Raw genomic sequence first — 22,669 nt, forward strand, 5'->3', positions numbered from 1 at the left:
GGGGTGAGGGATGCCATGCATACCAGGATTGGGGCTGAGGGGTGCCATGCATACCAGGATTGGGGATGAGGGGTGCCTTGCATACCAGGATAGTGATGAGGGGTACCAGGCATACCAGGATAGGGATCTGGGGGGAGCATGCATACCAGGATTCGGATGAGGGGCCATGTATACCAGGATAGGGATGAGGGGTACCATGTATATCAGGATGAGGGACGGGGTGCCATGCATACCAGGATAGAGATGAGGGGTAACATGCATACCATGATGAGGGGTACATTACATACCAGGATAGGGATGAGGGATGGGGTACCATGGATACCAGGATTGGGTATGAGGGGTGCCATGCAAACCAGGATTGGGGGTGAGGGGTGCCATGCATACCAGGATTGGGGTTGAAGGGTGCCATGCATACAGGATTGGGGATGAGGGGTGCCATGCATACAGGATTGGGGGTGAGGGGTGCCATGCATACCAGGATTGAGGGTGAGGGGTGCCATGCATACCAGGATTGGAGGTGAGGGGTGCCATGCATACCAGGATAGGGATGAGGCGTGCAATGCATACCAGGATAGGGATGAGGGCAGCACATAACAGGATGGAGGAACAGGATATGGGAGCACAAATACCAGGATTGGGGGTAAGGGGTGCCATGCATACCAGGATTGGGGGTGAGAGGTGTCATGCATACCAGAATTGGGGGTGAGGGGTGTCATGCATACCAGGATTAGTGGTGAGCGGTGCCATGCATACCAGGATAGGGATGAGGGGTGCCATGCATACCAGGATTGGGGATGAGGGGCGCCATGCAAACCAGGATTGGGGATGAGGGGTGCCATGCAAACCAGGATAGGAATGAGGGATGGGGTACCATGCATACCAGGATTGGGTATGAGGGAGCCATGCATACCAGGATGAGGGGCGCCATGCATGCCAGGATTGGGGATGAGGGGTGCCATGCATACCAGGATTGGGGATAAGGGGTGCCATGCATACCATGATTGGGGATGAGGGGTGCCATGCATACCAGGATTGGGGATGAGGGGTGCCATGCAAACCAGGATTGGGGATGAGGGGTGCCATGCAAACCAGGATTGGGGGTGAGGGGTGCCATGCATACCAGGATTAGTGGTGAGGGGTGCCGTGCATACCCGGATAGGGATGAGGGGTGCCATGCATACCAGGATTGTGGATGAGGGGTGCCATGCAAACCAGGATAGAGATGAGGGATGGGGTACCATGCATACCAGGATTGGGTATGAGGGAGCCATGCATACCAGGATGAGGGGCACCATGCATGCCAGGATTGGTGATAAGGGGTGCCATGCATACCAGGATTGGGGATGAGGGGTGCCATGCATACCAGGATTGGGTGTGAGGGGTGCCATGCATACCAGGATTGGGGGTGAGGGGTGCCATGCATACCAGGATTGGGGATGAGGGGTGCCATGCATACCAGGATTGGGTGTGAGGGGTGCCATGCATACCAGGATTGGGGGTGAGGGGTGCCATGCATACCAGGATTGGGATGAGGGGTGCCTTGCATACCAGGATAGGGATGAGGGGTACAATGCATACCAGGATAGGGATCTGGGGGGAGCATGCATACCAGGATTCGGATGAGGGGCCATGTAAACCAGGATAGGGATTAGGGGTACCATGTATATCAGGATGAGGGATGGGGTGCCATGCATACCAGGATAGGGATGAGGGGTATCATGCATACCAGGATGAGGGGTACCATACATACCAGGATAGGGATGAGGGATGGGGTACCATGCATGCCAGGAGTGGATATGAGGGAGCTATGCATACCAGGATGAGGGGCGCCATGCATGCGAGGATGGGGGATGAGGGAGCCATGCATACCAGGATTGGGGTTGAGGGGTGCCATGAATATCAGGATTGGGGATGAGGAGTGCCATGAATACGAGGATTGGGGGTGAGGGGTGCCATGCATGCAGGATTGGGGGTGAGGGGTTCCATGGATACCAGGATAGGGATGAGGGCAGCACATAACAGGATGGAGAAACAGGATTGGGGAGCACAAATACCAGGATGGGGGGCAGCACATACCAGCATGGGAAACAATATACCAATAAAAATGCTTGCCACTCGGGTGTAAAACGGGCTCAATAACTAGTCTCTAAAAATGTAGGGCCAGAGACCCTGATTCCAGCAATGTGTCACTTACTGGGCTGCTTGAATCACTAGAGGACTAAGTAAACCTGCTTCCATGTAATCCTCCATATTCATGAGATCAGTATAACCCAGTGGGATGCTATAATCACCTATTGGCAGCTTTCTGCCTATGCACAGTTTTCAACACAGAAAGCTCTTAATTAGTGATGTGGATGGGGTTATATACAGCTCAGGTCCAGAGAACTGGTAGATCTGCAGCAGATAAAAGAGTGATTTAATCAAAACGACACCAAGCTGCTCAGTAAGTGACAGATCACTGGAATCAGGGTCTCTGCTCCTACATCATGCTGCTCTCAGATGGAGTAGCAAAAACCTTGTGACAGATTCCCTTTAAAACAATATCAGATACTTAGTAAAAGGTGAATTCTACAATGCCACCCATTGATTGACTAACACATTGTGCTCACTCTCTTTAGGCTGTGTCTGCCACGTGTGGGCAAAAGCTACGTTCACTTGCATAGGCGAATGAGCACACATGTTTTCCGGTAACACATGTGATGTTTGCAAACATACCCACTCATTCTCCCTTGCAGTTGAATGTTGTTTTCGACGCATTTGGCAGCCGTATCAGCGGACCCCCTCAACCTGTGGCTTAATGCAGGCTCCTAAATAGTGTGATTACAAGAAAAGAAATAGAAGGAATTCGCACAAAATGCCTAACATAACCTAACAAAACTGGACACTTTTCAGGAATTTTTTTGATTTTCGTATAGGAATGGACATACATGGTAACAATTAAGATCTAGTCAGCTAAGAATAGTGTTAGTATAATGTACGTTGTTTAAAGCAGATAAATGTGGTTGTTTTCCCTGGAGCTATGTAAAGGTCAGAGGCGAAATTACAGAATATGACTCAGGATATGACTATTCTGAATAATCTGGTTCATCCAGTGTTTTTTTAGCTGTTGCGTCCTTAAAGTACTACTCCAGTGTTTTTTATTGCAGTGCTGGAGTGATGCTTCTAACCTAAGGTCTCTGACCCTAGTCTCATACTTTCCTGCCACTGTCTTCACCTTCTATTGCCGTCGCTCCGGTCGGTCTGCGGCAGTTTGTGACCTGCCGGATCTCTCCAGTGTCTGCTGGAGCGAGACGGAGGTCACTTTCAATGCAAGTCTATATAAGCTTCGTTCTTGCTCTCATGGACTTAAAATAAGTGCTTGTAACCGTTACTTTTGACTTCCAGCCAATCAGAAGTTGCGGTCACAAGATGGCGCCGCAGAATTGGAGCAGCACCGATAAAGGGTGAAGACGGCAGTGAGCAAGTATAAGACTAGGTGTAGGGACCTTAGATTAGAAACAGCCCCCCAACACTGAAAAAAAAAACCACTGGAGTAGTGCTTTAATGTTCTTCCTTAATCTGATCAATTCTACCACTCGAAGTTCTGCTTCTGAGTACAGATTGCGTATTTGGGATCAATTTTCAGTTTGGATTTAAGAGCGGAAAATTTGCTGCTTAATACGGTACCAGCTAAATAGGTGAGATTTTAGCAAATCTTATCTAAACATGGAAAATATCAGTGCAGAAATTTACATGCTGAGCAGGTTTGAAAATCTGGAATTTGTCAATTCTTTGTGAGGCATTGATTTCCCCCTTTGCAATTATTGAAGGTGAAATAAGTTTCAAACCCCCAATATAGTCTGCAGCAAAACCCTGTAAGGGTGCATTTGCACCAGCTGATTTTGCGGCATTAAATGACCGCTGATTGGTAAGTATTTAACAATCACAGTGGATTAATAGCCTGTTTACACAGGTAGACCGCTCTTCAGATGGGCACTGAAAGTTCTGTAATAGATCCTTTGATGTGCCTATGCTGCCATTGGTCTCAGCAGCGCGAGTCCGGTCCTGATCTCAGGAACAGTCGTTTATGATAATCTCACAGTGTAAATGAACCTTAACACGGCTGTGTGCAACTTCTATGTTAAATATTTGTAAGCTCTTACCATAATTATCTCCGGTACACTAGATAATGATTAGTTCATTAATTCGTTGAGCAGAGAGAAAACAAACGCTGAGTAGATCTTGACAATCAAAAAAGAAAAGGAGCAGGAGATAATCCACTGATCTTCTGGACTGGACAGTGATTTCTCTAGGCTTGTTGACTGGGTTAATCGGTAACTCCTTGGCACAGGTAGAAGCAAAGTCTGTGTAATAAGTTTAATGTTGACTCAACAAGTTGGCAAAGGACTTTAAAGTGAACCTACTCTTATATTTAAAGGTTGCTTTTACAATAGCTAGCCACATCCGGTGATCTTCTACATGTAAGCCAATAGGCCAGTAATCCCCAGCCTTTCTGAGTTTGAGCCACAATAAGCTCTGAGCGAGGCTCGCGAGCCTCATCCATCTCCTTCCCTCCTCACAGTGGTGACACCTAGAGCCCCCATTACCGGTATAATGACAGCCAAAGCTTTTCCACAGAAATCACAAGGCAGTATACAAAAATCCAGGGGTTCCCACCTTACCAAGCTTCAACAAACACTCCCCCCACACTGTCTCATCCAGCTTCAAGAACGTCCTGACTGGCAATATCATCTTATCTCCAGCTTACCAAACTCAAATTACCTCCGAACCCCAGGGGCCAGTATATGTGTATCCAGATCTGGATACTTGCTCTTCATTGCTGTTTGCTAGACCTGGTGGTAGCGCACCAATCTGGCAGACAGCCACGAGCCACACATCATAGGTCTGTGTGCCACATGTGGCTCCCAAGTCACAGGTTGGGGACCCCTGCAATAGGCAGTTATTTAATAGCCTGTTTAGAGAGGCCAACTGCACTTTCATGCACATAGAACAATCAATAATATTTTCGTTCTGTGCGCATAGAATATTAATCTCAGCAGCACATACGGGTCACACAGGAGGCAAGCTTAGAACTCATTACACCAGACGAATGACCATTTTGCTTGTTAGTCGGGTGACTGGCCGTCTGTATAAAATACAGAATCATGTTCACATACTTAGCGTTGCAGTGTGCTGCTTTGTTTATTTGTATATGGAGGTAGCTGCTCCTAGTAAGCACCTGTACACACCTATTTCTTGTTTTGGAAGTGCCGGTCATTTTTTTCTGTTTCTATGTTTAAAGGGGTATTCCCATCTCCAATATCCTCTCCCAATACGTAGTAGGTGTAATAATAATCATATTAGCAAATACCTAAAAATGTAGTATGGTTTTTCTGATTTGCTATGTCTCTTTCCTCATGTGCAGGCATTGCAGGACCTTAGGTATCCATGGTTACGTCCACTGATAAAGTGACAGTTAGCTAGCTGCTAGTGGTCGTAACCGTGGATACCTAAGGTCCTGTATTGCCTGCACATGACATGAGGAAAAAGACATAGCGAATCAAAAATACTATACTATATTTCTAATTGGAGGTATTTGCTAATATTATTATTATTACACCTACAACATATTGGGATAGGATCTTCGAGATGGGAATACCCCTTTAAGCTTTGACTGAGCACTCTGCCTCTAGGCCACAGGCGGTTTTAATTGCAATAGGATCTTACTTTCCCACACATAAGCAGACGGACGTCCCTTAGAGAGGTATTCACATTGGTAGGGTCCCGGTATTTTGAGAGACGCCTTAATGTGGCTACCAGATACACAAGAATTGTCCAATTTAGGCGCTAAGATTTCTCAGTTATTTCTATTTTCTAGAGCAGTAATGCTATTCAAATTTCATATATTTCATGTTCGCATACTTAGCGTTACAGTGTGCTGCTTTATTTGTTATTTGGCTGTCTGTATAGACAAGTCACTAATCAAAACACGAGTGTTTGTAGGAATTCTCAGTCTTTATTATGTGCCAATGTGAATGCACCTTTAGAAAACAGCTTGAGCATCAATTTCCGAATTTCAACATCCTAGCAAATGCTGTTGTCTATATTCTGCCTATGTCAGTGTATACACGCTGTCATAATACAGTCTCTGCCTGCTCATGGCTACAGGTCAAACCTATTATTGAATTGCTTCATTTTAGAAAGCAGGGGTGAGCAATTAATGTTCCCGAGTTGCCGCATGAGATGCCATGACTGTGGTGAAGGTAACCAATAAAATTAATTCTGAGCAGAAGTAAGTCTGTTGATTGGCTACTACTTCTAATACATGTTATGATAGGGCTTATTGTAACACGTTCTCTTAGCAGTAGCTAATTAAAAGCATATAATTGACTACTTTTTATAAAGTTTATACAAAACAGTAAATCACACTGCTCCTATTATTCAGCCTTTGTGCTTTGATCAACAGCTCCCCACACACAGTATGATGTCCCCACAGCCCCCCAAACAGTATGATGTTTCCACAGATTACCAACACAGTATAATGACCACACAGTCTCCAACACACTAAAATTGTTCCACAGCTTCCACACAGTATGATTGACCTACAGCCCACCACACACATGATGACCTCACACACTGTACCATGCCCCAACAGCCCCCCACACATTATGATTCCCTATATCCCCTAAACATATCATGATCCCCCAAAGCTTCCCACACAATATGATCCCCCCACAGCCTCACACACAGTATGATGGTCCCCACAACTCCTCAAACAGTTTGATGGCCCCACAGTCTCTCACACAGCCCCCAAAGAGTATGATGTCACAACAACCCTCTCACAACCTCACACATAGTATGATGGTCCCCACAACTCCTCAAACGGTATGGTGGCCCCACAACCTACCACACAGTATAGTGGTCCCCAACCCCCCCCCCCCCCCATTCCATAACTATATGATTACTTTTGCAGCCTCCTACAGAGTATGTTGGTCATCAAAGTGTACCACACGCACACTATGATGCCTCCGCTGTCCCTTACCCAATATGATTGATGGTCCTAACAGCCCCCTTAAACACATACAGTAGGATGGCTCCCACACACTATGATTTCCCCACAACCTCCCCAAACAGTATGATGTCCCCACAGACCCCCAAATACTATGATGGCCCACATAAATATAGGTGTTCTCCCATTCCCCCCACCTTCCTCCATTGAATGATAATTTAAAAAAATATATATTATTCACCTCTCTAAATTTCCCCCTGAAGATGCAGAAACCGGTGAAACTGAAATGCTTTGTGGGTGGATGGTGACCTAGTGGTGCAGCCTGAAGGCCACTGTTTCCAGCTCTATGGTTATCCTGTCCTGCTTGTTGGACAAGAACAGTGAAAGGGCAGCAGTTTGCCCAGGTCTGCCATAAAGTATTCAATTTGAGCAGCAAATATATAAGAGGGAATGGTTGTACCTAGGGTGACAGTATAATTCATAGAGGGTTGTACTATAAGGACAACCCCTTTGTATATTCTTTATTAGGAAATACACAGTACTATGGAAACATGTTAGGCAAGTGTAGAAAGAATGCTACAAAGTAGGAATGCTTTAAAAAAATAGAAGAGATAACAGTTTATTCTCAATTAAAAAAATGCAGAGTGAATGAACAAGAGAGAAATCTTAATCACATCAATATTTAGTGTGATGACCCTTTGCCTTTAAAACATCAATTCTCCTAGGTACACAGTTTTTGAGGAAACTCAGCAGGGAGGTTCTTCCAAACATAATGGAGAACTAACCACAATTCTTCTGTGGATGTATGTTTGCGCAAATCCTTCTGTCTCTTCTCTCAGACAAACTCTATGATGTTGCAATCAGGACTCTTTGGGGGCGAAATCATCACTTCTAGGACTCCTTGTTCTTTATGCTGATGACTGTTCTTAATGACACTGGCCATATTTTTGGGATCGTTGTTTGGCTGCAGAATACATTTGGAGCAAATCTGATGTCTTATAAGGTGTTTCTCAGCTCTGAGGACAGAATCAATATTGACCAAATCCTCAACTGTGATTCCTGAATAGCAAACTTTCAAGGAACCTCCCTTGTGCTTCACTGTTGTCAGACACTCATTATTGTACCACTCTACAGCCCTTTGGCAAAAAAAAGCTGCCTTCTGTTAGAGCACCTGCTGCCATTTTTCTGTACCCCAGTTCCTATGTTTACAGGCATAGTTGAGTTGCTTGGCCTTGTTTCTCTGTCAAAGGTATGGCTTTTGTGGCTTCAATTCTTCCATGAGAACTGCTTCTGTCCAGATTTCTCTGAACAGTAGATGGGTGTAGCTGGGTCCCAATGGTTGCTACTAGATCTGAACTGATGGTGCTGGACATCTTCCAATTGTGAAGGGAAATAAGCATGATGTGCCTTGCTCTGCTGCAATTGACTAGCCAATGCATCTACAGTCCTCAATTTTGCCTATTTCTTCAGGTTTCTTCAAAAGACCTTGAACAACATCTTGAAACCCCAGTCTGCTTTTAAATCTTTGCCTGGGAGAGACCTTGCTGATGGAGTATAACTACCCTGTGTCTTGCTGCTGTGCTCACCTGAGATATGAACCGACCTTCCACAACTTCCCATTTGTGGCAGAGTTTAGCTGTTCCTCATCCAGTTTTAAGCCTCCTACTCAGCTGTTTCTGTTTTAATTAATGACCATGTTTCAACTTACATTATAAAAATAATGATCATTATCACGTGTTTGGTATAATTGGTTTTGTGCAAGTGTACCAAGAAGAATTGATGATTTTTAAAAGGCAAAGGGCGGCCACACCAAAGATTGATTTGATTTAAATTTCTTTTTTATTTCTTTACTTTGCATTTTGTTAATTGATAAAAGCTTACTATAAACACTTCTAGTTTTGAAAGCAGTCTAACATTGCAGCATTTTTACCACACTTGCCTAAAACGTTTGCATAGTACTATAGATATCGTAGAGTGAAGTCCAGAACTCTAGACTTTCTTATGTAAGCTAGAGTGGACAGCTGCTCTATAAAAAGCAGCATCTGCTGTTACAAACTTAATGTGTCTATTTATTACATCGACCACCATTCATCTGCACAAAGTGCAGTGCCGGGGCCCTGAGCAGGCAGGGGGCCCACTCACCGTCGGGCCCCCCCGCCTATGGGACCCGTGAGCGGTGCGGTGCCGTCTTTACACCGCGCTCTCTCCTGAGCCGTCACAGCACAGAGCGGGAAGATGCCGGCGATGCTGAGGAGTCCAGCGCAGCGGCAGCAGGTGAGAAGTGAGGTGAGTATTTGATTTCTTTTTTTTATAAGTATGGAGGCATGGGGCATGATATGGGGGGGGAAGGTGACATCCTGCATGGGGCATTATATGGGTGGAGAAGTGACATCCTGCATGGGGCATTATATGGGGGGGAAGTGACACCCTGCATGGGACATTATACGGGGGGGGGGGGGGAGTGACATCCTGCATGGGGCATTATATGGGGGGGAGAGGTGACATCCTGCATGGGGCATTATATGGGGGGGGAGGTGACATCCTGCATGGGGCATTATATGGGAGAGAGAGGTGACATCCTGCATGGGACATTATATGGGGGGGAAGTGACATCCTGCATGGGGCATTATATGGGGGGAAGTGACATCCTGCATGGGGCATTATATGGGGGGGAGTGACATCCTGCATGGGACATTATATGGAGGGGGAAGTGACATCCTGCATGGGGTATTATATGGGGGGGGTGACATCCTGCATGGGGCATTATATGGGGGGAAGTGACATCCTGCATGGGGCATTATATGCGTGGGAAGTGACATCCTGCATGGGGCATTATATGGAGGCACAGCCTGCATAGGGCATTATGTGGGGGCCAGTATTCTGTATGGAGCATTATATGGGGGCCAGTATCCTCTATGGAGCATTATATGGGGGCCAGTATCCTGTATGGAGCGTTATATGGGGACCAGTATCCTGTACGGAGCGTTATATTGGGACCAGTATCCTATATGGAGCGTTATATGGGGACCAGTATTCTGCATGGAGCATTATATGGAGCCCACTATACTGTATGGAGGACTTAGCTGTACCCATACTACTGTATGGAGGACTATACTATCCGGTCTGCACTGTGCGCTGCGAGGATTTGCCGGTTTCTGAGCTATTGTAGAATGTACAATAGATATCACTCATGTAATGTAAGAAGTGAAATCTTCGGCATTGTACTATATCTATATTTCTCTGCCGTATCTGTGCATCATGAATCGAGGTATGTGTTAAAGGGGCTGACTGAGACTCTTTCGCCCAGGGCCAACAAAAATCTGGAGTGGGCCCTGCCGCAGATGCTGGATCAAATTTGATCTGCAGCTCTAATTTCAAAGGTGTCGTCTGTGATTAAACAACTCCTTTAACCCCTTCCCGGAATGCGCCGTATATATACTGCTCTCCGGGAGCTGCATTCCCGCAAAGAGCAGTATATATACAGCTTTGCGATCGCACGGGCTCACGCTCTATGTAAGAGCTGACACCCCGCAACAACACCAGGCGTTTAAACTCCTGTGGTGCCGCTGTCAATAGTGACAGCAAAATCGCAGGGCATCACAGAGGAAGTGAGCTCCCTGTCTACTTCCATCAGCACAATGCAATGCGATGCGATCGCGTTGTGCTGATGGTCTGCATGGTGACCCCTGGTCCCAAGATGGCCGCGAGGTCATTCAGGGTCCTGCAGGAAGGTGGCCACTCAGCGCCTGCTCAGAGAACAGGAGCTGAGATGCCTCCTTCCTTCCGGTCAGACGCTGATCTGATGCTCTGCAGTGCAGAAGCATTGCAGAGTAATACATCAGTGATCTGGGCACGGAAAGTTGATGTCCCATCCTGGGACAATGTGAAACAGTAAAAAAAAGTTAATAAAAATAATAAACAAAAATCGCAAAATAAAGAACAAAAAAAGTAAACAATATTAATCCAATAAATACATTTATCAGTGTAAAAAAAAAAAAAAGCAAAAAAAGTACACATATTTGGTGTAGCCGTATCCAGAATGACCTGACCTATAAAACTGTCCCACTAGTTAACCCCTTCATGGAACACCACAAGAAAAAAAAATTAAAAACGAGGCAAAAATCTATGCCTTATCATCATACTGCCGAACAAAAAGTGGAATAAAACACGATCAAAAAGACGAATGTAAAGAAAAAAAAAATGGTATTGCTGAAAACGTCATCTTGTCCCGCAAAAAAACAAGCTACCATACAGCTGCGTCAGCAGAAAAATAAAAAAGTTACAGCTCTCAGAATAAAGCGATGTAAAAATAATAATTTTTTTTCTATAAAATAATTTTTATTGTGTAAAAAAATCCCCAAAAAACAATTCCTGAATTGCTGTTTTTTGTTCATTCTACCTCCCAAAAAACGGAATAGAAAGCAATCAAAAGAAGTCATTTGTCCAAAAATGGTACCAATAAAAACGTCAACCCGTCCTGCAAAAGAAAAGCCCTTACATGACTCTGTCGGTAGAAATATGGAAAAATTACAGCTATCAAAATATGGCGATGCAAAAACTTGTTTTTACAATAAAAAGCGTGTTTTAGTGTGTGACAGCTGCCAATCATAAAAACCCGATATAAATCTGGTATCGCTGTAATCGCACCGACCAGAAGAATAAAATCGCCTAATCACTTATACCGCACGAAGAACGGTGCAAAAAATAAATAAAACTAATTCTTCACCTTCTGTTGATTTGTTCATTTTGCCTCTCAAAGATCGCAGTAAGGCTCAGCTTAAATTTATCCTGCGCTCTGTGCTGAGCGCATACACCGGGGTTTCCATGTAAATCTCTGAAATACATGATTCAGACAGAAACCCCGGTGGAAGATTCCCTATAATGAGGCAGATGGAGGCACTGCAGATGCCATCTGGCCTATAATCCAGCGGTGTCCATCTTTTTATTAGGCATGCATTCAGAAAAGAAGGACGACGCTGAACAGAGGTCAGAGTAACTCTGCTGCCTCATTATAGTGAATGGATCCCTCTGGGGTTTCATCTGAATCACGTCACTCTGAGATTTAGATGGAAACCTAATATAAGTGCTCAGCGTAGAGTGCATGATATATGTGGTCCCAAATGTTATGTAAAATGTTCCCAATAAAAGCTTGAACTCCATTCACAAAAAAGCAAGTCTCCACTCAGGTCCATCATCCGTTAACAGAAATATAGAACGCTTCCATGTTGCTGGTAGCACAAAGACTCTGGAAAAACTAAATGGCTAATCGCCCTCCAAAAGAAATCCGGCGGATTCTGCGCTCCCAAATCCAAATGTCCCCTTCCCTTCTGAGCTCCACAGTGTGCCTAAACTGCAGTAAGCGTCCACATGTTAGGAGTTCCAGAAGCACGAGCTGGGCGTAACGTACTGGTCACTACAACGTACTGGTCACTACAACATTTTGTTCACTACAATGGCAGTTTTCAATCTTCACTTAGCAACATCCACTGCAGCTTGTTTCTGGAAAACACCCAAGTGTCAAAATTGTCACTACATCTGTAGATACATTCACAAAGGGGTATAATTTCCAAAATGGAGTAACTTGAGGGGGATTCTGCTCTTCTAGCACTTAGGGTCTCAGTAAATGGAGTCTGCAAACTATTCTAGGAAAATCTGTGCTCCAGGAGGCAAAAAGCGCTCCATCACTCCCGAGTGTCACTATATGGCTAAGCAGTACTGCACAGCCACATATGGGGTATTTCTACATTCAGCAGAAATTGTGGGACAAATTTTACCAATCTCACAGTGTGAAATTGTAAAATCTGGGGCTATAACAAAATTTTGGTGGTAAAAATGCAATTATTTTTTTTTCACTGCCCAATGGTATAAAATGCTATGACAAACCTGTGGTGTCAATATGATCCCCTAGATGAACTCATTGAGAGGTGTAGTTTGTAAAATGGAGTCCCATATGGTGGGGTTCGGCTGATCTGGCACCTCAGGGGCTCTACCAATGTGACATGGCACCCTCAAACCAGTCCAGCAAAATCTGAACTCCAATATGGCATTTCTTCCCTTCTGAGCTTTGCACTATGCCTCAAAAGTAGTTTTCGACCACTTATGGGTATCTGCGTACTCTAGAGAAATTGCACAACAAATTTTGGGGTCCATTTTCTCCTCTTATCCTTGTGAAAATGCAAAATTTGGGGCTAAAAAACATTCTTGAAGGAAAAATGTGATTTATTTTCACAGCTCAACGTTATAAACTTCTGTGAAGTGCTCACCATACACCTAGATAAGTTCTCTGAGGGGTCTAGTTTTCAAAATGGTGTCACCTGTGGGGGGTTTCCACTGTTTAGGCACATCAGCGCTCTCCAAACGTGACATGGCATCCGCTAATTATGAGGAAGCTCAACACACCGGGCAATTAATTAAAATTCAACAATCTTTATTGGCAAATCCTTTTAAAAACTTGTAGAAAAGACAAAAAATGGACATCTCAGATGACAAAGCATGTATTATGGGGTGGTGTGTATAAAATATACCATATGTGTTTTGAGTGAAAAACTCTTGAACACTGGCTGTGAAAAAAAATATTCTGAACTGGACTTAAGTATACTAACTAATAATCATGGATACAAAAAAACCATGAAAACAATCAAGAAAATACCAATCACAGAGAAGACTAGACTGAATATACAGTTATATGAAAAAGTTTGGGCACCCCTATTAATCTTAAGCTTAATGTTTTATAAAAAATTGGTGCTTTTGCAACAGCTATTTCAGTTTGATATATGTAATAACTGTTGGACACAGTAATGTTTCTGCCTTGAAATGAGGTTTATTGTACTAACAGAAAATGTGCAATCTGCATTCAAACAAAATTTGACAGGTGCATAAGTATGGGCACCTCACCAGAAAAGTGACATTAATATTTAGTAGATCCTCCTTTTGCAAAAATAACAGCCTCTAGTCGCTTCCTGTAGCTTTTAATGATTTCCTGGATCCTGGATGAAGGTATTTTTGACCATTCCTCTTTACAAAACAATTCCAGTTCAGTTAAGTTTGATGGTCGCCGAGCATGGACAGCCCTCTTCAAATGATCCCACAGATGTTCAATGATATTCAGGTCTGGGGACTGGGATGGCCATTCCAGAACATTGTAATTGTTCCTCTGCATGAATGCCTGAGTAGATTTGGAGCGGTGTTTTGGATCATTGTCCTGCTGAAAGATCCATCCCCTGCGTAACTTCAACTTTGTCACTGATTCTTGAACATTATTGTCAAGAATCTGTTGATACTGAGTGGAATCCATGCGTCCCTCAACTTTAACAAGATTCCCGGTGCCGGCATTGGCCACACAGCCCCAAAGCATGATGGAACGTCCACCAAATTTTACTGTGGGTAGCAAGTGTTTTTCTTGGAATGCTGTGTTTTTTTTCCGCCATGCATAACGACTTTTTGTATGACCAAACAACTCAATCTTGGTTTCATCAGTCCATAGGACCTTCTTCCATAAAGAAAGTGGCTTCTCCAAATGTGCTTTTGCATACCTCAGCCGACTCTGTTTGTGGCGTGCTTGCAGAAACGGCTTCTTTCGCATCACTCTCCCATACAGCTTCTCCTTGTGCAAAGTGCGTTGTATAGTTGACCAATGCACAGTGACACCATCTGCAGCAAGTTGATGCTGCAGCTCTCTGGAGGTGGTCTGAGGATTGTCCTTGATTGATCTCACCATTCTTCTTCTCTGCCTTTCTGATGTTTTTCTTGGCCTGCCACTTCTGGCCTTAACAAGAACTGTCCCTGTGTTCTTCCATTTCCTTACTATGTTCCTCACAGTGGAAACTGACAGGTTAAATCTCTGAGACAGCTTTTTGATTCATTCCCCTGAACAACTATGTTGAATAATCTTTGTTTTCAGATCATTTGACAGTTGTTTTGAGGAGCCCATGATGCCACTCTTCAGAGGAGATTCAAACAGGAGAACAACTTGCAAGTGGCCACTTTAAGTAGCTTTTCTCATGATTGCATACACCTGGCTATGAAGTTCAAAGCTCAATGAGGTTACAAAAGCAAAAAAAGTGCTTTAGTAAGTCAGTAAAAAGTAGGTAGGAGTATTTAAAACAAGAAAATGATAAGGGTGCCCATACTTATGCACCTGTCAAATTTTGTTTGAATGCAGATTGCACATTTTCTGTTAGTACAATAAACCTCATTTCAAGGCAGAAACATTACTGTGTCCAACAGTTATTACATATACCAAACTGAAATAGCTGTTGCAAAAACAGCAAATTTTATAAAACATTAAGCTTAAGATTAATAGGGTGCCCAAACTTTTTCATATAACTGTATGAAAAGAAAAAGGTGAAAACAAAACAAAAAATGTACCCTGGAAAAACTCAATAAGAAATATGTAATAAAATACATATGAACAACTATGTGCGTATACATGTATACATATGAGGAAGTCCTAGAGAAAACTTGTACATATAAGGGCAGAAAATATACCAATATATATATACCCACAGGTGACACCATTTTGAAAACTAGACCCCTCAGGGAACTTATCTAGGTGTATGGTGAGCACTTCACAGAAGTTTATAACGTTGAGCCGTGAAAATAAATCACATTTTTCCTTCAAGAATGTTTTTTAGCCCAAATTTTGCATTTTCACAAGGATAACAGGAGAAAATGGGTTTTTCATTTGAAACGCATATGGTATATTTTATACACACCACCCCATAATATATGCTTTGTCGTCTGAGATGTCCATTTTTTGTCTTTTCTACAAGTTTTTAAAAGGATTTGTCAATAAAGATTGTTGAATTTTAATTCATTGCCTGGTGTGTTGAGTTGGATCCATCTTCACTTCCTCATTGACCCAGGCGCTGTGCAGCAGCGAGGACGCCGTGCTCCATGCCAGACAGGGATTACATCTAAGGGGTGAGCTGAAATTTTCTCTTTATTCATATCCGCTAATTATGCCAGCAAATTTTACATTCAAAAAGTGAAATGGAGACCCTTCCCTTTGGAGCTGTAACATACCTGGCGGCGTCCTTGCATGGTGGTCCATCTCCCACTGTGCAAGAGCGCGCACTTGATCTCCAGTCCAGAATGTCTCTCTGGCTTCCCTCCATGCTGTCTGTTTGTGTCTGTTTCTGCTGCTTAAGGGCGGCGCCCGATCACTTCCTGCTTTTTGTACCTGCTGTGGGTCACACCCCTTGTGCGTCCTCAGCCTATTGCTGTCTGTCACCTGGTATATAGCTCAGCTGCTCCCATCTATTCCTGCCTGAGCATAGTGTTTCATTCAGTGTGTGCTTGCACTCTGAAGGTGCCAGGTCCCGTTCTGTGTTCTCTTGTCTGCCTATCCTGGAGGCTGTATTTCCAGGCCTGTCTGAACATGCTCCTAGCCTGTTCCTCCTGCCTTCTAGGGGCCGATTACCTAGACCCGTTCCTGTATCTTGTCTGACCTGTCTGAACACGCTCCTAGCCTGCTCCTCCCGCCTTCTAGGGGCTGATTACCTAGACCCGCTCCTGTATCTTGTCTGTCCTGTCTGAACACGCTCCTTGCCTGTTCGTCCTGCCTCTCTGGGGGGCTGTATTCCCAGACCCACTCCTGTATTCCGCTGCAGTGTCGGTCTCCTCCGTACACTCAGTTCCAGTCTGAACTCTCTCCTATCCTTTACCTGTTTTGCCTCTATGTCCGTTCCGTTCCTTTTTCTGCAGAGTCTGAACTTGTACCTAACTCCTGCTTGTTGTCTCTGTACTCCCGTTTGTGAGTTTGTGGTCCACTCGCTACTTCTCTGCTAGTACCCTGTGGGTGTCTGGCTCTGCCTTTCCCTTCCTGTCTGTTCCGTGTGAACAGAGCCCTGTCCCCCCTACTCAGCCTAGCCTGCTCTGACTCCTTTGCTCACCGCTCCGGCGGTTCTAGCCTGCTCTGACTCCTTTGCTCACCGCTCCGGCAGTTCTAGCCTGCTCTGACTCCTTTGCTCACTGCTCCGGCGGTTCTAGCCTGCTCTGACTCCTTTGCTTACCGCTCCGGCGGTTCTAGCCTGCTCTGACTCCTTGCTCACTGCTCCGCAGCCTTGCTCCGCTCTGACCCTTTTGCCCGCTGCTCCGGCAGTCCTGTCCTGCCCTGCTTCTGCCCGCTGCTCCGGCAGTCCTGTCCTGCTTCTGCCCGCTGCTCCGGCAGTCCTGTCCTGCCCTGCTTCTGCCCGCTGCTCCGGCAGTCCTGTCCTGCCCTGCTTCTGCCCGCTGCTCCGGCAGTCCTGTCCTGTCCTGCTTCTGCCCGCTGCTCCGGCAGTCCTGTCCTGTCCTGTCCTGCCCTGCTTCTGCCCGCTGCTCCGGCAGTCCTGTCCTGTCCTGTCCTGCCCTGCTTCTGCCCGCTGCTCCGGCAGTCCTGTCCTGTCCTGTCCTGCCCTGCTTCTGCCCGCTGCTCCGGCAGTCCTGTCCTGTCCTGTCCTGCCCTGCTTCTGCCCGCTGCTCCGGCAGTCCTGTCCTGTCCTGTCCTGCCCTGCTTCTGCCCGCTGCTCCGGCAGTCCTGTCCTGTCCTGCCCTGCTTCTGCCCGCTGCTCCGGCAGTCCTGTCCTGTCCTGCCCTGCTTCTGCCCGCTGCTCCGGCAGTCCTGTCCTGTCCTGCCCTGCTTCTGCCCGCTGCTCCGGCAGTCCTGTCCTGTCCTGCCCTGCTTCTGCCCGCTGCTCCGGCAGTCCTGTCCTGTCCTGCCCTGCTTCTGCCCGCTGCTCCGGCAGTCCTGTCCTGTCCTGCCCTGCTTCTGCCCGCTGCTCCGGCAGTCCTGTCCTGTCCTGCCCTGCTTCTGCCCGCTGCTCCGGCAGTCCTGTCCTGTCCTGCCCTGCTTCTGCCCGCTGCTCCGGCAGTCCTGTCCTGTCCTGTCCTGCTTCTGCCCGCTGCTCCGGCAGTCCTGTCCTGTCCTGTCCTGCTTCTGCCCGCTGCTCCGGCAGTCCTGTCCTGTCCTGTCCTGCTTCTGCCCGCTGCTCCGGCAGTCCTGTCCTGTCCTGTCCTGCTTCTGCCCGCTGCTCCGGCAGTCCTGTCCTGTCCTGCCCTGCTTCTGCCCGCTGCTCCGGCAGTCCTGTCCTGTCCTGTCCTGTCCTGTCCTGTCCTGTCCTGTCCTGTCCTGCCCTGCTTCTGCCCGCTGCTCCGGCAGTCCTGTCCTGTCCTGTCCTGCCCTGCTTCTGCCCGCTGCTCCGGCAGTCCTGTCCTGTCCTGTCCTGCCCTGCTTCCGCCCGCTGCTCCGGCAGTCCTGTCCTGTCCTGTCCTGCCCTGCTTCCGCCCGCTGCTCCGGCAGTCCTGTCCTGTCCTGCCCTGCCCTGCTTCCGCCCGCTGCTCCGGCAGTCCTGTCCTGTCCTGTCCTGCCCTGCTTCTGCCCGCTGCTCCGGCAGTCCTGTCCTGTCCTGTCCTGCCCTGCTTCTGCCCGCTGCTCCGGCAGTCCTGTCCTGTCCTGTCCTGCCCTGCTTCTGCCCGCTGCTCCGGCAGTCCTGTCCTGTCCTGTCCTGCCCTGCTTCTGCCCGCTGCTCCGGCAGTCCTGTCCTGCCCTGCTTCTGCCCGCTGCTCCGGCAGTCCTGTCCTGCCCTGCTTCTGCCCGCTGCTCCGGCAGTCCTGTCCTGTCCTGTCCTGTCCTGCCCTGCCCTGCTTCTGCCCGCTGCTCCGGCAGTCCTGTCCTGCCCTGCTTCTGCCCGCTGCTCCAGCAGTCCTGTCCTGTCCTGTCCTGCCCTGCTTCTGCCCGCTGCTCCGGCAGTCCTGCCCTGCTTGTGCCCGCTGCTCCGGCAGTCCTGGCCTGCCCTGCTTGTGCCCGCTGCTCCGGCAGTCCTGTCCTGCCCTGCTTGTGCCCGCTGCTCCGGCAGTCCTGTCCTGCCCTGCTTGTGCCCGCTGCTCCTGCAGCCCCGTCCTGCTCTGTTCTTGCCCACCGCTTCGGGCGTTCCCTCTCTGCTGTGGTTGTCTACCGCATCTGCGGTTCTGTGACCCAGTCTGTACTGGGTCTTAACCTTTCTGTGCTCCAGCCCGTCCTTTCGGCCAGTACCTCCCTGCCTGCATACTCGCCTGTATCCACCCATCTGCATACCTGCCGTGTTTCCTTACATCCACCAGTCTGTGCCAGCCTAACCTGCCTGTTCCTGAGTCCCAGTGTGTACTGGGTCCTATCCCGCCTGTGTTCCTACCTGCTAGTGCCTCCCTGTCTGCACTCTAGCTGTGCTTGCCTGTACCCCTCTGCCTGTATTGTTCCTGAGTCCCAGTGTGTACTGGGTCCTATCCCGCCTGTGTTCCTACCTGCTAGTGCCTCCCTGTCTGCACTCTAGCTGCGCTTGCCTTTACCCGCCTGCCTGCATACCAGTCGTGCCTGCCTATACCCTCCAGTCTGTGCGCCAGCCTAACCAGCCTGTTCCAGTAATCCCTGTGTGGGTCAACCCCCGTGTCCGGAGTTTGACCTGGAGTAGCACCTGGTCCCTCTGCCCGGTTTCTCCCTGGTGCACTGGCGTCGTATGCCGTCGTGCCATCTTGGTCGGATCGGCCAGATACTTAGTCACGCCCCTCCAGGCACTCTCCGGTTCATGGTCCAGTGGAACCACAACACCCGCACACGCCAGTCAGTCCGGGCGTGTGCATAACAGGAGCCCTGCTGGGCACCCAAACAGTGGTTTCCCCCCCACATATTGGGTGTCGGTGGAGAAATTGTACAACAAATTTTGGGGTCCATTTTCTTCTGTTACCCTTGTGAAAGCAAAAAAAAAAATTGGACCTAAAGTAAAATTTTGGTGAAAAAAAGTTAAATGTATATTTTTTTCTTCCACATTCTAAAAATTCCCGTGAAGCACCTCAAGGGTTAATAAAGTTCTTGAATGTGGTTTTGAGCACCTTGAGAAGTGCAGTTTTTAGAATGGTGTTACTTTTGGGTATTTTCTGTCATATAGACCCCTCAAAGTCACTTCAAATGTGATGTTGTCCCTAAAATAATGGTTTTGTAAATTTTGCTGTGAAAATGAGAAATCGCTGGTCAACATTTAACCCTTATAACTTCTTAATAAAAAAAAAAATAATGTTTCCAAAATTGTGCTGATGTAAAGTAGACATGTGGGAAATGTTATTTATTAAATATTTTGTGTGACATGGCTCTCTGATTTAAGGGCATAATAATTAAAAGTTTGAAAATTGCGAAATTTTCACAATTTTTGCCAAATTTCAGATTTTTTCACAATAAACGTAAGTCATATTAAATAAATTTTACCACTATCATGAAGTACAATATGTCATGAAAAAAATAATCTCAATCAGTGGGATCTATTGAAGAGTTCCAGAGTTATTACCTCATAAAGTGACAGTGGTCAGAATTAAAAAAAATTGGCTTGGCAATGAAGGTGAAAACAGGCTTCGTGGTTGTCAGGGATTTCACAGAGACAACACAGATCATGCAATATCTCACCGTTGCCATCATGCTGTCAGGATTATGTCAGGGATCCACGAGCACACGGTCCCCACTACTCACTACGTAGGTATTGGCAAGCGAACGGTGAGCGTATGACGTCACAATCATCTGCGGCGAGCTGCTCCAAGGCCATCTGCAGATGGGGGTCCACACTACCCTGGCTGCGGGTATAGCTGGCAATCACAGGTGGGACCCCTGCAGCAGTGCCATCCGGGCCTTGGCTGGCCGCCCCATCATCAGGGCTCTGCTGCAACAATTCAGCAATCATTTGGGCCTTGTTTTTGCCTGTGGGGTCAATCTGCCTCCGCTTACAGAGAGCAGTGATAGTGTCCTCTGACTGCTGGTGATACCAGTACTCTCCACGTGTAGCAATCGTTGCCAAATAAAAGATAAGACAGAAAAACAAGAGAAGGGAGGGGATGCAACTCCTACACGTACCGTAATGTCCCAGATAAAAAATATTAAAACACTGAGTCTGATTTCTTAAAACACTGCACAAAATTCTTGCAAGAACCGTGCAAGTTTCAGTGACAGGAATGATTGCTCAATCCAGCCACTGATGTTCTGTAATATCCCACCGCTGCCACCAATTTGTCAGGGATTCCACAGAGATGACACCGGGGAGATCACGCAATATCTCACCGTTGCCGTCACACTGTCAGGATTTCGTCAGGGATCCGTGAGCACGCGGTCCCCACTACTCACTATGTAGGTATCAGCAAGCGACCAGTGAGCATATGGCATCACACCTCCAGATCCCAACGCATGGAATATGTGTATACACTCCCCGTACGTCACTGTCAGCTTCACGATAGCCCAATTACTATTATTTTCTACCACCACCGTCCAGATTTGAAATATAATACAGGCCTGGGCGGACATCTGCGTTCTGGTAGCGTATATGGCTTCGGGGGAGGGAACGATTACAGGACAAAAGAAACAGAACTATTAAATTTTATATTTAATCCAAAAGGGAAGCAGTGTTTAGGAAAAATATATACAAGGATTTTACAAAGGAGACATTACAATACATAAGCAGTTACACAAAATAATAAGGATTAAAGAAGAAACTTACTCTATACGGTTCGCAGGGACAACTCAGCATAGGTGGAGGAGGGGCTCCCCGATTTGATTTGAGTGTTATCAAACACGATCCATTGCTTATAGTATCTATACCCACCTGGCAAAGAATGTGGATCAATCTTCACTTGGCTCTTTTATGCCTAAGGGGAGATCTGCCCACACACCCCTGTGGTGACATCATTTGGGCTCGGGCTCCACCCTTCATGTTTTATTAAAATAACTAACTTCCGCGATAACTTATCCCTGGTTGCTCGCAGAAGCTTGCAAGCGACGCCATTTTTTCCATTATGAATTTACCTTTCCGTGGAGACCACACATGGCATAGCTGTGATCTGCTATTTGGTTACTTTTGCACCACAGCCCCCTGAAGGGGATTACGGCTACGAAAAAATAAGCATTTTGTTCCTTGGCTGACCCTGTCACTAAAAATATGGGTCCCATTATTAGCAGAGTTATGGGACTTCCAATATTTCATATTTTGCTTCGACTCCAAAGATCCTGGGACCCTCTATTAGATTCCCTTTTTCATCCTGGGAAGCAAGCTTCCACAGCTGCACGTAAATTATCGCAAGCCTGCGTCTAATCATCCCCTACCTCTGTCAGGGGAAAACACACTTGCATTTTAAGTAGGTTGGTGGCACCACTGGTGTCCCAGTATTTGTTTAAGCTTTTTCGGCTGTGGGTGATAATTTGCAGAGAGACAGATGCTGGACTGTCAGATCTCCTATGACAAATGGGGGATAAGGGAGGGGTGAAAAGGGGCTTAGGAGAAAGACTTCTTAATATCTATGACAGGGGGAGAAAGAATATTTTCAATATTTCCCTGACAGGGGTGAAAGGGTTAAAGAGAATGTGTCATCAAAAAAAAAATTGTTCAACAATTCAAAAAAAAGTAAAGTATTAATGTTTAATTGTTTCAAAAGTATAAAATATGAAAAGTAATGTAAACTAGATATTTTCCACTTTAAAACACTAGGTGGAGCAGCCGAAATTTGCCATGAAAATCTAGTGCACTGCTAGCTTGTATTACAACTGCAGTAAATGTGACATCTGCTCACGTGTGTGACATCACTCCTCCCCTCCTCTTCTGGGCGTTTGCAAAAGGATAATGGAGAATGAGGTTTAGAATTACAGTACAGAGACATTGTATTGGTAACTGCAATGTGATACTGAGATGTGGAATG

The 22,669-nt window shown here is 46.5% G+C and overlaps 1 protein-coding gene across 5 annotated transcripts in view; it reads right to left on the reverse strand.

Annotated features, from left to right (window-relative positions):
* Positions 1 to 22,669, reverse strand: part of SDSL (serine dehydratase like) — a 156,867-nt gene that overhangs the window by 120,843 nt on the left and 13,355 nt on the right. For 3 of the 5 annotated variants that reach the window (XM_073672210.1, XM_073672247.1, XM_073672218.1), the window contains exon 1: positions 4,143 to 4,318. The exons of the other annotated variants lie outside the window; for them this stretch is intronic. The gene's annotated coding sequence lies outside the window, so the exon portion shown is untranslated. Of the gene's footprint in view, positions 1 to 4,142; positions 4,319 to 22,669 lie in introns of those variants that run through there. 5 annotated transcript variants of the gene reach the window in all.

This window comes from Phyllobates terribilis, unplaced genomic scaffold (assembly GCF_046119375.1).
Source record: "Phyllobates terribilis strain yellow unplaced genomic scaffold, ASM4611937v1 Scaffold_1__5_contigs__length_1240528914, whole genome shotgun sequence".
In the NCBI taxonomy this organism is placed as follows: domain Eukaryota; kingdom Metazoa; phylum Chordata; class Amphibia; order Anura; family Dendrobatidae; genus Phyllobates; species Phyllobates terribilis.